General features: G+C 55.3%; 1 protein-coding gene across 4 annotated transcripts in view; it reads left to right on the top strand.

The window, feature by feature from the left end:
- KCNJ12 (potassium inwardly rectifying channel subfamily J member 12) overlaps nucleotides 1-13205 on the top strand; it is a 44982-nt gene that overhangs the window by 19953 nt on the left and 11824 nt on the right. For 3 of the 4 annotated variants that reach the window (XM_019413217.2, XM_019413219.2, XM_019413218.2), the window contains exon 2: nucleotides 12753-12874. The gene's annotated coding sequence lies outside the window, so the exon portion shown is untranslated. Of the gene's footprint in view, nucleotides 1-12752; nucleotides 12886-13205 lie in introns of all 4 variants that reach the window. The other variant, XM_019413221.2, reaches the window with a different exon arrangement.

The following is a 13205-nucleotide window of genomic DNA, read 5'->3' as shown; positions in this document are numbered from 1 at the left end:
GCAGCCAGTCTGGGACACCTTCTGCTCCCCAGCTGGGCCACAGTCCTCTTGTCCCTGGGTCCCTGCCAGGCCTGGCATGGCGGCCTCTCAGGGTCTCTAGAAGGCAGGTACTGGCTGGGGGTTGCTCAGAGGTGCCTGCCACCCTGACCTTGGCGTTGAAATGCGAGTGGGGGGCTGGTTGGCTCTCAAGTGCTTGCTGAGGTCGGAGATCAGTGCTGTACACGCCTGGACGTAGTTTGTTCCCACAGTCTCATAGGGAAGGAGTGACATCCTCAGCTGACAGGCAGGGAAACGAAGGCTCAGAGTGGGGAAGCCAGGTGCCCGAGGTACATAACCAGGGAGTCACAGAGTCAGACTTTGAACCCAGAGCTGGCCCACTGCAAAGCTCGTGCAGTCTGTATTCAAGCAGGTGCGGTATCTCGGGCTTTGCAAATAACGTGAATGCACAGTGGCCACTTGCTGGGTGACCACTGCATACCGGCCTCATGCTGGCTACCAAGTTCTCACATGTCCACCCCAGCCCTCGGAGGCACTGTCAGTTCCCATCTTATAGATGAGGACACTGAGGCTCAAAGCGGGGGCAGTCTGTCTGGCAGGATTTGGGATTCTAGCCAACTCCGCTCCCAGGGGTCTCAGGAAGATCCAGGGGTTATGGGAGCTCTGGGTTATCCAGAGCTCCCCAGCCCGATGTTGGTGAGGCCTGACCCATCCCACTGTGTGAGGGTCCCTTCTCTGTGAGGGCGATGACAAGAGGGTAGCGCTGTGATTTGAGTGCCCTTCACGCTTGTCATTGTGTTGACAGCTGGAGCTATACCAGAGCCACCCACCCTGTGCCTCCACTTGGCTTCTGGGAGGCGGGGCTGGGCACTGAGGTAGGGCCACCCCCTGGCAGGTGAGGGGACCCTGCATGGCTGTGGCTTCAGGTAGCAGTGGAGACTGGCTTCCCCGAGCCATTCTCCTTCTCCTGGGGCTGCTCCCTGGGCACATCAGTGGGGTCTCCCGGGGCAAGGATTAGAGCACATTATCAGTCAAGGTCACCTGCCTGGCTTCCATTCCTGGCTATGTGTCCCTGAGCAAGTCATTGTACTTCTCTGAGCCTTGGTGTCCTTATCTGTAAGACAGGATACCTACGACCTCATAACGCTGCCCTGGGGCTCCGGGAGGCCAGATGCTGGGATGTAAAGGTACAGGCTCTGGGGCTGCCTGCGGTTTACTTCCCAGCTCTGCCTCTTACAGGCAGTGTGGTTCAGGTTAGTGACTTCACCTCTCTGAACCTTCGTTCTTCATCTGTTAAATGAGGATAATGGCAGAATCTTTCCGGTGGGGCCTTGTCAGGACACTGTGAGGCAGTCAAGGTAAAGCCCCTGTCAATGTGAGCCGAGGTCCCGTGCCACAGGCTCTCAGCATGGGCCCACCGTGAAAGAGTGAAAGAAATCTGGACTTCTCCTGTCTGAGAGCCAGAGTTCCCTTCCCAGAGGCCACCCATGTGGGGCTTTCAGCTCCCGGCTGCCTGCGGGAGCAGATCACCAGCGGTTTCATCCCGTGCACTCGTCTGATGAAATATAAATAGCATGCAATGTTTTCGAGCGAGGCCAGGAAAGCGTCTGTGGGTCGTCCCTCCCGGCCTAGGCAGTGAGGCCGATGAGCTGGCCGTGGGGATGAGAAGGAGATAGGAGCTCGTGAATAAATCATCGCAGGATCTGGGCTAATGGCCCGGCTGTGGGGCGGTGCACGCAATTTGTGCGTTAATTGTCCAGAGAGGGTGACTTCTGTGTGGGCACGGCCCAGGGTCCCCTGGTTTGCAAAGTGCCTCGTGTCTGGGGTGCCCTCTTCTGGGGTGCAGCAAATCTGGGAGAGGGCTCTCCCGGGGTATTTGGCAGTCGGGGTCTGTGGCACCCACCTTGTCCCTTCTTGCTTTCCTCCTAGGTGAGCTCCAGGACTCTAAAGGGATCTTACACAGGGGATGCTCAGAAAAATGGGCCTGATATGGGTCCTTGGACCCGTGTCTTGGCTCCTGGCAGCCGGCAGCCAGGGCGGGGACTGGGCCTCAGAACCAGTGGGGGTAGGAGATCTGTGAGCAGAAGCTGGGGGCTGGGGGCTGAGCCTCTCCCCATCCCGGCCCTCCACCTCCTTTTCTTTTCCCAGCCTCTTTGTGTTCAGTGGTTTGGTTTTTTTTTTTTTTCCTTTGAACCAAGGCTGTCCCAGCTTAGCCAGCTCCTGCCCCGTTGCCAAGGTGACCAGACCATCTCTGCCATCCTATGGCCACTGCCAGGGTTGGGCGAGGGACTACAGTGCATGCACATGCACCCAGACTGAGCACACATGCATGTGTGTGCCGCGCCTTGTAAAGCTTAAACGTATACCTACGTGTGTGCAAGGGCAGACACGTAGAGACCTACCCCATGGTGTCCAGCCCCAGCACAAATGTAGGCACAGATCTGTCCTCGTGAAGGCACAGGTCTGTGTCTGTGTGCACACATCGCAGATTGCACAGGCACCCATGTGTTCCTGCCGAAGAGCAGGAGCGCACATAGCCCCAGCCGTACGTGTACCCCCGAGTGTGAGACACCGGCTCTCGGGGCTGCCCGCTTCATACCTCCCACTTCGCTTCTGACCACACCCTAACTGTCTGCACAAGCGCCTCCTCTGGTCACCGGAGCTGCCTGCACGTGTGGCTGGGGGATGAACATGTCCTCCCTGCACCGCCCCCACGCTCACCCCCACTCGGGGCCCTGTACCCATCAGTGGAGTGGACGTCAGGCCCCCGCAACCCCCGCCTCCCCCAGCACCACTCGCCCCTTGCCCCTTGGGGGGATAACCGAGGCTCGAGTTCTGGGCACCAGCGGGCCGGAGCCTACGTGCCCTTGTCAGTGACTTGCTGCCATCCTTCCCCTGTTTCTGTCTCCCACTCCCAGGATCACCTCCCAAATAAACTTCCTGCTCCCGCATCCTTCACTCAGGTCTTTCCTGGGGAAATGCAAAGTGGGGCCAGGTGTCTACACTTCCCTGACACTCCTAGAAAAACATGCACCCATACCTCAGGCTGTAGGTCCATGCAAGGATGTGCCCACACATGAGCACCTATTGTGTGCTGGCCCCTGATCTGGGCACTTTGCATAAACTAACTCCACTAATTCCCTAAACAGCAGTACCAGGCAGGCAACATAATTGGCCCGCGTAACCGATGTGGAAATTGAGGCAAGGGTTAATCCTGTAATTGTGTCTTAAAGGCGGAGGCAGGGCAAGCTGGAGCAGGCAAGGGCTGGGACCAAGTGTGGGAAGAATCCCCGGGCCCCTAACATCTTTCTCCTGCCGGCAGATGCTGGTGTGAGAATGGGGTCAGGAAGCAGCCTCATTCATCCTCTGAGCTCTGGCCATTCACCCCAGCCACTAACACACACGAACTCTCCAGGCCTCCAGGCCTCCAGGCCTCGCCTGAGGAGGAGACGGCCCTCCGGGCGCTGACTGGCTTGTAGCTTTGAGGTGCTCGATTCCCTCTCTGAGCCTGTTTCTTCCTCTTGGGGGAGGACATCAGGCAGCGTCTCGTAGGGTTGTTCAGAGGAATATAGAAGAGATGGTAAATGAAAGCTTCAGGCATGAGAAAGCTTTTCCTGGGGTTCTCAGTGGCTGCCCCACCTGCTCTTGGGGCAGAGACCTGCTGGTCACACCCCCAGGCCCTTGCCCCGCCAGCCCTGGGCTGTCAGCAGTGCCCCCGCCCCCGCCCATCCCCCCCCCCCCCCCCCCCCCCGCGCTGTCCTGCCCCAGCATCAGTTAGCTTTCAGGAAGAGGCAGGCAGCCGTGCACAGGGAGGCTCACTGCAGGACGTGGTCCTGAGACATCTGGAGAGACTGGGTTCTCCTGGAGACATTAGGGCCAGGCTGGCATAGTCATGTCCACGGTCTCTCTTCCCATGGCCCTGGAAGTCTTGGATTCCCATCCCCTCTGCTGTGGACCAGCTGTGTGGCTCTGGGCAAGGTGCTCACCCTCTCTGAGCCCGTCTCTGGCCTTTATCAAGAGGAACGATGCTGTGAACTGAAGCAGCATATGTCACGGTGTTGGGTGTGCCTGGTGCACGGTTGGTGCGCGGTTCCGGTTTGCTGGGGTTGGAGAAGCGTGTGCGGTGGGGGGAGTCGGGGTGAGACAGCTGTGAGGTCACAGGATCACTGCCCTCTGGCTGTGGGTCCCTTCCCACCCTGAGCTTCAGCTCATTGTGACATTGGGCCAAGAAGATCCTCTCCCTCACCCAGGACTAGACGAAGCAATGCCTGGAAGACAGTGCTGTCAATACTCATCCCTGTGTTCCAGAGAATTCCTCAGGCTCATGTTCCTGGCCTGGGCCCCAGGACTCCTGAGTGACTTTGGGACCAGGCCAGGGGGCATCATAGGTGGGTCACAGGCCGAGGCCCCGCCCATGCCCGCTCGGACCTCATCTTGCCCGCCTCCCTCTTGCCAACTCTCTTCCTTCAGATAGCAACTCCTTCTTGCCTTTGGCCTGCGCGTTTGCCCTCCCTGCTTGAGCCCTGTGTCCTCTTGCAAGCCCTGGCTTCCCCCCAGGCAGCCGGACCGCACCTCCCCCCGTGGTCGTACAGCCTCCGGTGCAGTGTGAGTCTTCTCCATTCATTCACTTCCTTCTGAAGTGTCTGTCTCTTCCCCTACCTGTTAGAAACACCAAGGGGCACGGGCTTTTCACCCTGTTCCCACTACACCAATTCCAGAGATGGAGTTGGTGCTCGATGAAGACATGCTTGTGGGATGGACAGATGGATGGATGGATGATGGATGGATGAGTGAACGCGTGAATGAATGAATGAATGAATGAACGAGACGGCCCAGGTGACTCCACCATTTCACGATGATGCCCCAGTCCCGACCTGCCTGGCTGTGAATGCCTTTGATGTGCACTTGCTCAGGATAATGTTCTTGAACGCGTGAGAGAACCCACATAGGACCACAGAGGAAACCAGAAACGTGAACTGTTTATCAAAATGTTATTTTAGAATGTGTGATACGGTAATTAGCACGCTGTTGCTTCAGAATGCCTTTGCTGGCAGCACCTAGAACAGGCCCCGGGACCAGCCGTACTGAGCGCCAGGCTGCTGGGCTCTGCTGCCTCCATTTGTCACAGAGGGGATGGTACATTTTACAGAGAGAAAAGGGGAAGTTCGGGTGTTTTTCCCATCAAGTTCAGAGAGCCCTGGATTCCATTTTGGGCCCCCAGGGTAGGACCCCCTGGAACATGCTACTGAGTGGCAGGGACCACATAGCCCTGCCTCTGTCCCACGTGGTCCTCCGGACCTCCCTGCACCCCTCTCCCCTCACTCAGGCTCCCTTGCTTTGGTGTCCTTGAGCAGCCCTCGTGAGGGTTTGGGGACCAACACAGGCCATGGCAGGGAGAAAAGTTTAGCTGCACCCTCAGTGCCACCTACATGGCTGTTCTGGGTAGGCAGGCACTGGGATGTTTCCCAGCAGGGTCTTATTAGCGGGGGGAGGACCCTCCAACACCCTGAGGCTCGGCCTGGACCCCTCCCTGCTGACCTGGCAGAAAGCTGACATTTCCTGCTCCGTGGGCTTGCCCAGAGCTCAGAGGGGACTCTGACGATGACAGCCTTGCCCCTGCACCCTGCAGGGCTGCTCTGCTGTGAGCCGTTAATAGGGGAAGGAGGTGGGAGACTCCCCTTCCCCGGGCCACAGACTTCTCCCTGAGGCAACATGAACAAACCCAGAAGAGCTTCTCATTTGACAGATGGGGAAACTGAGGCCCAGAGAGAGCAAGGTCCCATGGCAAGTTGAGACTGAAGTGGTCTTGGGATGGACGGCAGCCATGCCCGCTGCTTTGCAGTGCATGCCTCGAGGGTACTCCTGGGTCACAGTGGCAGAATCATGAGGGGCCTTCTGAGGCTTAGTCTCCATTGCCCTCCTTAGCCTCTTCTAGAACCTGGACCGTGCTCAGGGCAGTCAGACCCAGGCCCTGGCCTTAGGGGGCCCCTGGCCTGGTAGGGAAAACTTGGAGGGATAGGTAAGTGCCACCCAGCATGGTCTGGTCAAAGAGTGAAGCACAAGCGGTAGGGGCTTGGAAGGATGCATAAGAGTTTGAGGGAGAAAAAGGAAGAAAGGGCCTTGGGCAGAGGGTCTGGCATGTGGCAAGGCAAGGCGGTGGGAAGCATTTCCTCGGAGCACCATTTTTGGGACCTGGGTTATTACTGCCACTGGCAGATGAGCAAGAAGCAGCTCAGGTGCTCCCATCTACCCAGCTGGCGGTGTGTCCCCAGCCAAGTCCTATCTCTGAGCTGTTTCTGTCCCCTCTCACCTCCCCTCCTCTTCCTGGCGTACGCAGCTCCAGCCCTGCTGCCCTCCCTCCAGTTCCTTAAACACATGGAGCAACCTTCTGGCCTCAGGGTCTTCGTTCTTGCTGTTCCTACTTCCAGGAACACTGTTCCCACATTTTCTCCCGTAGGTCTCAAGTCAAATATCACAGTTTTCTGAAAGACCTCTGGAACAGTGCCCACGTTGCCTCTGGAATTGCTTCTTTTTTTTTTTCCCCTCTAACATGTTCATTGTCCGTCTTGCTCCACTTGAATGTTGGCCCCAAGCACTGTATCTGTACGTTGTAGTCTCAGTAGATACCTGTTGAGTGAGTTAGTGAGTATTAAGTGTGATTCTGGCGAGGAAGTGAAGGCCCAAGCCCTTGGCAGTGCCCCCAGACCTGAACTGTAAAGAGGAGTCCTGGGGTGGAGTGATGAGCCTTCTAGAAAGCCCCCTCTATTTTCATGGACTCCTGATCTTAGAGCTCAGCCTCCTGTCCGTGCCAGAAGGAACCCAGGGCCCCTCAGAGAGGTCTGGCAGGCTCTCCCAGTGCATTTTCTGTTCTCCAAATAAAAACAAATTTGCCAAATGAGGACAAAAAAAAGGGAAGCTAAGAAAACAACCATCCCTGTGTTTCCCCCTGCAGAGCATCGGGGTCATTGGGGGACTGAGGCCAGGGGTTCAGGCCCTGATCCTGCCCTGCCTTGTCCCAGACAGGCCCCACATTGGGCCCAGCCTGATATGAAGAAATGCAGCTTCCAAGAGGGGGTCTTTTCCCCGATGGGGGCAAGGCAGGTCTGGAGGACTCACTAGGGAGGAGGTGGCTGGAGCACAGAGGGACCAGAGGCAGGATACCTGGGTGATAGACTCAGCTCGCAGTCTGGTAACCTTGGACATGGCCATGATCCTTTCTCTGCCTTATTTATTCCTCTGTCAAAAATGCTCGTGCTATTCCACCTGGAACATTCTCTGATGCAATGCCAGGCACTCAGCTGAAGCCAGGGACTCAGTTCAAGGGGCCCGCGACATGTTGTGGGGACTCAGCAAGGAGTAACAGGGGACCCAGGGAAATCTTGGAAGGCTTTTTGGAGGAGGCATCCTTTGAGCCTGAAGAATGCATTGAGTTCTGGAAGGCAGAGCAAGGCATTCCACTGTCGGGGGCCATCTCATGCTGGGCTCTGAGGTGTGGACATTCCTGAGTCATCACTTGCTGGGGATCACATGATACTCAGTGGGGAGCCCAGCTCTAGCACTGGGTTCATTTCTACTCTGTCTTTTTCTGTTGTTGATTCATAAGAACTCTTTATATATTTAAGCACTCCAGTCCTTTCTATAACATTTTCATTTACCTTTTTTGCTTATGATGGATTGTGATCAACAACATCATAAATATTTTTATGTTGGTAAATTTTCCTATCTTTTCTTTCATGGTCTTCCTTGTCCCAGGTTGTTTCTTGTAACTTTATTTCAGGTCTTTGCTCTCCTGTGCACATGCTGGATGCTTAGGAAATGTCTGAGACTCCAATTAAGTTGAAGCTTGAAGCATTACAGCTGTAAGAAATATAGAGGCCATGGTGCCTTTGCTCACTGTATTCCTCTTGCTGGAGTTCCTTCCCACTCTTCCCATCTGTTCATTCCTTCCTACTTGGAGTCAGGTCCAGTCCAGGCCCTCCAGGGGCCTATGCCCCCCTTCTAGAGTGAATCAGGGCCTCAGATATATGATGATGGGAACGGGTGGGGGACCAGGAAATTTCCAGCTAGGCAACCTCCATGTATTAACTTGCTGAAACCCCACGAGATAGATAGCATTATTAATCCCATTTTACAGATGAGAAGATGGGCTCAGAGAGATGATATGACTTGCCTAAGGACACAGAGGAAGGGACAGAGATGGGACTTGAACCCAGGTCATATTGCCCCAGAGCTCATACTTTCACATTTCCTTCTGACATCTCATAGCCCTTAGGATCAAGTCCAAGCTCCTTAATATGTTATCTGGCGCCTCTCAGGTTCTTGGTTTCTCCATCTGTTAATGTAATGCCTTGGCCCCAGCACCTGTGCATGCAGGCACTTCTCTGTTATTAGAGTGATAAAGTATGTCCCCGCCTGTCGCTCTACACCCTCCTCGGCCCCAGATCCCTTAGGATCCTGGAATGTTGGGCTTGGAAAGGCCAGCCCCTGGGATAGGAACAGGGAGGCTCTGAGGTGGGGAGAGCCTTGCCCAAGGCTCGGTGTGTGAGGAGCAGAGCCAGGTGGGCACCCTGATTCGTGAGGCTGTCAGCGCCCCTCACTGCACTGCGGTCAGTCTTGGGCTGGGCTTCCTCCTGCTGCTCCCTCCAGGAAGTCCCCCTGCACCCTGACCGGGTTAGACATCTCCCCTGGGCTCCGAGGGCTCTGACCGTGGCTCTGATCCAGACTTGTTGTGATTGCTGGTAAACTCACTATCTCCCTTGCTTGGCAGGGTGCCCCATGCAGACAGGCATTTATTTGCTGGTCCATCCAAGTCACTGGTGCCCAGCTGAGCCCGGCAGGAGCAGGCCCTCAGGAAAGGTTGACTGCAAGAGGGAGCCCCAGAGAGGGACAGAGACCTGCCCCAGGTCGCACAGTGAATCGGAGCGGAGCAGCAAGCCCGTGAAACCCCCAAGACCCTCTAGGTGTCATCTGCTCCTGGGACTCAGTGAAGCTTGGGGACAGCACAGTGTCTGTAATGGCCACTCGAGTGGAGGGTTCCCAGGGGCCTCTGTCCTCTGCTGCTCCCAGGGGCCTGGGGCCAAGGACACCCTGTCTCCCTCCTGGCCCTGCCCCCCGTAGAAGGATGTTCTCAAGATAAAAATACCCTCAGAAACATTCCCCAGTGTCTGGCATGACCCGCCGTCCATCCTGGGGGCCAGAACCTCCTGCCCTGGCTTCACCTTGGGGCTCAGAAGGCAGATGTCCGCTTCTCCTGGCCACTTGGCGCAGCCTGTCCCTGGGATCGATGTGTCCAGCCCCTGTCACGGGCTGTGGAACACGAGGGGCCTGAGGGTTGCGTGCCAGCCAGCACCGTCCAGGCACAGGGGAAGGAGGCAGCCAGGATTCTGTCTGTGCCAGGTCATGGCTCTCCTGCTTTGTTGCCTGTTGGGATGCACTCGGAGAGGATCACGCGGGGCTGTGTGGGAGGGCCAGGGATACATATGCCACCTTTCAGTCCTGTGGGGAGTCCCCACTTCTGCTGTCAGCTGCCGGTGCCGGTCAGAGCCGGAAACCCGCTCTCGGAGAACACGGGAGGGACTCGGCACTTGTCGTGGGTCTGCACCGGGACAGGGCCTCAGTTTACTCCCTCGACAGTCTCCTGAGATAGGCGGGGTCTATCTGTTTTGCAAATGAGGAGGCTGAGGCCCAGAAAGGGCCCTTCATGAGCTGGGGTCAGCCAGGCTTGAATTAGGGAATCGGGGATCACCGGCCCCTCGGCCGCACCCCGCCCGGGAGGACTGTTGTGCACGTTGGTGACAGCTGCCTCCTCCCAGAGCCCTGCTGTCCCAGGCCCTGTGCCCAGAGCATACCTCCCTCACCACACTGAATTGCAAGGCACATCCGCTGGGCAGGCGTCATCAGCCCATTTTGTGGAGGAGGAAGCTGGGCCTCAGGAAGGGGAAGTGCCTTGCCCCACGTCCCTGGCGATGTCAGCCCAGTGTTGGCTGACAGGTTGGCACTGACGGGGAGGAGTAGGGAAGCCTCAGTGTCCATCCAGGCGCTGCCTTCACTTGCTAGGAGACTGAGGGCTGGTCTGGCCTGTGTGGGCTCGGACCACTCTAGGGTTATGTGCAAGCCATGCCCCCCCACCCAACCTGTCCCGTCTAGGACTGTGACCGTGACCAGCAGAAGCATTTGGAGGACTTCAGAAGTTTTGAGTTCACATCATGGGCTGCTGTGGCCACCACAGGGTGGCAGGGGGACCACTGGACAGGGTGTCCAGAGACCTGGGTTCTTGTCTCCAAGCCGCCTCTCATTCAGTGGCTTTCTGACCTTGGGCGAGTCACTTCTCTGCTCTGAGCCTCAGTTACCCTTAGAATGGAGCTAATTTTGCCCATTTGTGAGAAAAAATGTGTCTGGCTTTGTGGGTCTGAAGAAAGCCCCTTCCAGGAACTAGGGCACCAGGAACAAGGTTGAGAGAGCCTGGGGCAGGCCAAGTGACCAACAGGAAACGGGGAGCGGCAGGCTGTCTCACACCCTTCTCCCTAAACTTCTTTGGCTCCCATTGCCCTGTGACACCTCCTCTTTCAGAGTTCCAGCTCCAGGTGACCCCGGAGCAAGTGACTTAGCCTCTCCCAGCCCCAATTTCCCAGTCTGTCCAGCTGGGAGAACTATCTCTCCCTCAAGGTGGGGCTGTGAAGCTTGGAATAACTGAAGCCAAGAGCTGAGCACTCAGGGCCAGACAAAGTGTAGGCCCATTCAAGGGGAAGGACATAAGATCAGGGACTTGGACACAAGTCCTTGTCAGGGAGTCTCCCAGCTGTGTGATACGGCCTGTGATGGACTCTCCCTGAGCCTCAATTTCCCCATCAGTTTTGAGAGTGTAAGGGCTAAGGGAGGCACCCTGCAGACCCATGGCAGCTGCTCAGGGAATGATGAGGGACAAGAAAGCAGGGTGCTGAGGACTGGAAATCTTGAGGTGAAAGCCTGGAAGGTGAAGAGGGACGAGCAAGACATTCCCTTATGGAGTGAGCAGAGGCCCAGAAGGGGGAAGTGAGTCACCCAAGGTCACACAGCTTGTGATGGGCAGAGCTGCGACTTGAACCCAGGCCTGTGAGCCTCTAAACCCACTGCTGTCACCTGCCCCAGGAGGCTTATGATGTGGGGGTGACTCACCCACAGTTCCCTTAATCCCAGCCAGAAAAGCCAGTGTGACAGTGGATTGCAGCCAGCCTCAGCCGCGAAAGGGTGGGGCTCCACGGGCTCAGTGGCTGGGAGGTGGGGAAAGGTGAGAAGGGCCTGTCAAGTCAGTTTGCCTCTGGAAATTCACAGAGCCCCTTCCCGCCACACTCTCCCCCGATCCACACGGCGTGCCGGAAAGAAAAGCAGGGGTCTCCTTTGACAGTGAGAAAATTGAGGCTTATGGAATGCTGGGACCACGTAGGATATGTGTATGCCTAATACAAGTCTCTGACAAGTTACTGATGTGTACCCATCCATGTAGCCATTTATCCACCCATCCACTCATCTGTCTGTTCATCTGTCCCACTCACCCAACCACTTCATCCATCCAGGCATTCATTCACCTGCTCATCTCCCCACCCATTCATCCATCTATCCATCACCCACCCACCCACCCATTCATCCATCTATCCATCACCCACCCACCCACCCATGCATCCATCTATCCATCACCCACCCACCCACCCATTCATCCATCAATCCAACTATCCCTCCATCTAACTAGCCATTCATCTAATTATCCATCCATCCATAATCCACCCATACACCCATCCACCCCTTCATAATCTACCTACTCACCCATCCATACACCCACTCACTCACCCATAATCCACCCACCCATTCATCCACCATCCATCCATCCATCCATTCATCCACATACCCATCTACCCATCCATAATCCATCCATTTATCCATCCATACATACATACATACATACATACAGCTATCCATCCATCCAACTATCCATTCATCCAGCTATCCATCCATCCATCCATCCATCCATCCATTCACATACCCATCTACCCATCCATAATCCATCCATCTATCCATCCATCCATACATACATACATACAGCTATCCATCCATCCAACTATCCATTCATCCAGCTATCCATCCATCCATCCATCCATCCATTCACATACCCATCTACCCATCCATAATCCATCCATCTATCCATCCATCCACTCACACACCCAGCTACATATCCATAATTCATCCATTTATTCATCATCCATCCATCCATCCATCCCTCCATCCGTCCTTCTACCCATCTACACTTGAATCCTGTGGTTGGCACTGGGAAGGCTCTGTAGGTGGTGGCTAGGAGCATAGGTTAGGGATCTGAGTTCCTCTGTGAACTTAGGAAAATTACCACATTAGCTACATCTCTGGAATGAGAACAGCAATGGTTTCAACCTTGTGGGGTAGTTGTGAGGATTACATGAGCTGATCTCTATAAAACACCTACCACAGTGTCTGGCATGTGGTAGGCCCTCTATAATTATCAGTTGTTATTTTCTCTGGGGACCCATTTTGTTCTGCCCTTATTTGGTTCCGAAAGGTTTTATAGATAGACTCACATTCTGCGAAGGTGTGAGGTAACAGAGGTGTGGGCTGGAGGCCTCTTCCACCTCTTGTGGGGCCCCAAGAGAAGCAGCAGAAATGTGGGTTCATGTAGAAATTTCAGATTTTTGAGCACTTGTGAGGAGAGCAGAACCACCGACAGTAACTTGGCTTTGTCCTATTAACTTTAGGGTCTTCTAGCAACTGATTCCTCTCCAGCTGGTGCCTGGGAAATGGCAACTGCTGCTAACACAGACTTGAAGACAGCCACTTGCCCCCTCAGCACCGTTACTTAGAAGATAGGATTCAAGAGGTAAGATTAAGGTCAGCAGTGTGCATCTATCCATCTAGTCATCCACTCAACCAAATACTCGTCTGTCTGCTTATCTGTTTACTCCCCTATCAACCACTTGTTTGACCTCTCATTAACCCATTATCCATCCACCAGCTCCACACATCCTTCCACCCATTTGCTTTCTTTCCATCTACCTATCCACTCACCTACCCAGCCCATCCAGCCATCTTTCCATCCATATATTCACCCATTTCCCAATCATTCACCCACCATCCCAGCCATTCATCCATGCACCCAGAATCCCATCTGTTTTTCCATCCACCCATTCATCCATCTAGTCATTCATCTG

This window comes from Panthera pardus, unplaced genomic scaffold (genome assembly GCF_024362965.1).
Source record: "Panthera pardus isolate Hobbes unplaced genomic scaffold, ASM2436296v1 HiC_scaffold_3, whole genome shotgun sequence".
Classification (NCBI taxonomy): domain Eukaryota; kingdom Metazoa; phylum Chordata; class Mammalia; order Carnivora; family Felidae; genus Panthera; species Panthera pardus.
The sequence above is the reverse complement of the archived record's forward strand: the minus strand, read 5'-3'. Positions and strand labels throughout refer to the sequence as shown.